Source organism: Adiantum capillus-veneris, chromosome 16, assembly GCF_014529385.1.
Source record: "Adiantum capillus-veneris isolate H3 chromosome 16, ASM1452938v2, whole genome shotgun sequence".
Lineage (NCBI taxonomy): Eukaryota > Viridiplantae > Streptophyta > Polypodiopsida > Polypodiales > Pteridaceae > Adiantum > Adiantum capillus-veneris.
The window spans coordinates 124,811,664-124,814,823 of NC_140946.1; positions in this window are offsets into that span (position 1 = coordinate 124,811,664).

A 3,160-nucleotide genomic window follows, 5' to 3' on the forward strand; every position below is an offset into this window, starting at 1 on the left:
GGGAGTGATTTGTATAAAGGAAAAATATGAGGTTAGAGTATGTACATATTGGCAAAAAAATAAAATTATGGTGTAAGAGGATGAAAGAAGGTGTACATAGGTTTAATAAAACACACACCTAAGTAGAAATATTTAAATAAAATACCAAAATAATTATAAAAAATCCCTATATTTAGGCCATATATACAATGAAATATTTACACACAAAGAGGTCATAATATACTTTTATTTTTTTATTTTTTTTATTTTTTTTGGCTCACCTAGCCCAGTGACTAGCTAGCTGAGGGTTTTTAAGAAGATATGGGAAAAGTCCCGTGACTCACGCACGCCTATGTACAGTGAAATGGTAGGGATAGCCACAGTGTTTGGGTGATTTTTGTAGGGTGAGGTAACTCACTGTGGCAATTACAAAGAGCCGAAAAAACGGCTATCATTAGCCCTCCCCCTGGATGATGGTATATTCATGTACCATCATAGAGCATCTTTTCCAAAGAGAGTGCTTCAGAGTCTTTGACGAGATCTTCATTTTTTAGCCCCTCAAAATTTTGGCTGGAGTTACACTCATGCTTCATGTAACAATACTTACATAAGACAGCGGCCTTTGGACAGATCTTTGGTAGATCCTTTGGTAGAAGGCGACTCAAATAGGGCTTCAAGCGATACCCGTTTACTTTCCTGGAGTGCTCTTTACCATTCAAGTCCATAAGCTGATAGTAACTTGAATTGAAAGCCTTCTTGACTATGTATGGCCCTTGCCATCTTGTTTCAAACTTGGCATCAAAACGATTGTCAAGTCGATTGTCATACCTTAGCACAAGCTCTCCTTCCTTGATGCCTTTGTCCTTCAGTTTCTTGTCGTGCGTTTCTTTCGCTTGTGTGGCTTTCCTCTTGTAGCACTCATATGCTGCTTCTCTTTTCCACTCAAGCTCCACTAACATAAGAAGTCGATCCATCCATACCTCTTGATCATCTTGTGCTCCTTTGCCATGAAGTCGCATTGTTGGAATGTTGAGCTCGATAGGCTGCAAAGCCTCTTGACCATAGACCAAGTGAAATGGTGTGAACTCCGTGGCTTCCCTATATGTGGTTTGATATGCCCACAAGGCACCATCCAAGAAGTCATCCCATAATTTTGTCTTGTTTTGCACCATCTTTCTAATGATTCCTGCAATGACACCATTAGCCTTCTCCACCAAACCATTTGACTGTGGGTAGTATGGTGTGCTATGACGATGTAGAATGTGAAGCTCTTCACAAACTTCTGTGAGAAATCCTTTTCTAAACCCTGGACCATTATCAGAAACAATCTCCAAAGGTGTGCCAAATCTACAACAAATGTGAGTGTAGACGAATTTGCTCACTGTCTTCTCATTTACCTTTGCCACACTTTGTGCTTCCACCCATCTAGTCATATAGTCTACAGCCACTAGAATGTAGAGTTTACCATTTTTTGTCCTAGGCAGAGGACCCATAGCATCAATGCCCCACTTTTCAAAGGGTCCATTTGCAAGCACTATTTGCCTCGGGCCATGCACCAACCTTCTATTTCCATTTATCTGACAAGTGTGACAACTTTTACACCAATGTTGAACATCCACATGCAAACTTGGCCAAACATACCCTGAAAGCAAAATCTTCTTCACAATTAATTCTTGGGCAAAATGACCACCACATGCCTCTTCATGCAAACCTTTTAGAATGGCTGGAATTTCCTTGATAGTTGGTACTCGTCTGCACACTTGATCCTTCCCTCTTTGATAGAGGGAGCCTTCTAGGAAGAGATATACGCTTGCCTTCTTCATGAGTCTCCTCTTCTGAGCTTTTGTGAAGTCTGGTGGAAACTCACCCTCCAAAATGTAGCCAATGATGGGAGCCAATCACTCCAATCCCTGGTACCTCGGTTGCTTCACAGCAGCCGCCACCACGATGACCTGCACTTCTTTCTTTACACATGCAACGGCTTGTTGTGCAAGTAAATCAGCATCTTCATTCTATTTCCTAGGAATATGATATAGTTGCACTTCTTCAAATTGATTAAACAATCTACGAATGGCATGAACTTTTGTCCGTAAGCTCTCATTCTTGCATGCCCAAATGCCTAAAATCTGTTTAACAATGAGAAGTGCATCTCCCTTTACCATGAGGCGTTGTATCCCTTGGCCAATGCACATCTTCAAACCATGAAGTAGAGTGTCATATTCTGCTTCATTGTTGCTAGCTGAACTTGGTAGATTGAACTTCTCTTTCATGACCACCTCTCCACTTGGGTTGAGCAACACTAGCCCTCCCCCTGCTTTTCCTGTGGCTCGACGAAAAGCTCCATCAAAGAACAAAGTAAAAGCATTAGGAATACTTTTTGGTGGTGGCAATGGTAGGGTCTTTACTTCAGGCACCTTAATCTCCTTTTCGTGCACCCTATAAGTGAGAATCCCTGCCAATTGTGCACGCACACTATCTTCTACCTTGAAAGAGTATTGAAACTCTTGCAACTCCATAATCCACTTTGAGATCCTAGTACTAAGATTCATTTGAGATGACACCCAAGGGAACAAATTTTCTGCAGTGAGAATTACAAAAGGTTTTGGTAGCAGGTAGGATCTAAACTTTCTCACCACAAACATGAGAGAAAGCATCATGAGTTCTGCTTCTGTGTAGTCTCTCTCCAAAGCATTCATGACCCTACTAGCAAAGTAGATGGGTCGCATCCTTGTACTGTGGGGATCTTGTTGTAGCAACACAGCACCAATTGTTTCTTTCCCAGCACTAGAGCTAACAAAGAATGTGTACTCCCAACAAGGAGGCATGAGTGTTGGTAGCTCTGACAAAATGACTTTAATGTTACAAAAGTACTCTTCAAGCTCATCAGACCATGCAAATTCTACTTGTTGTGTCAACTTTTGCAAAGGGTGAAGTAACTCCGAGGCTAAGTGAATGAAGCGTGACATATACTTCACCTTTTGAATGAATGAGATGACCTCCTTAAGACTCTTGGGTGATGGTAGCTCAATAAGAGCCTTTGCCTTTGAAGGATCCACTTCAATGCCTTTGTAAGAAACTTTATGACCAAGCAAGATTACTTCATCCTCACCTATATGGCACTTGTCGGGGTTGAGTTGACCTCCCATGTCGTAGAGCTTCTTTAAACCTTCTTCTACCCTTT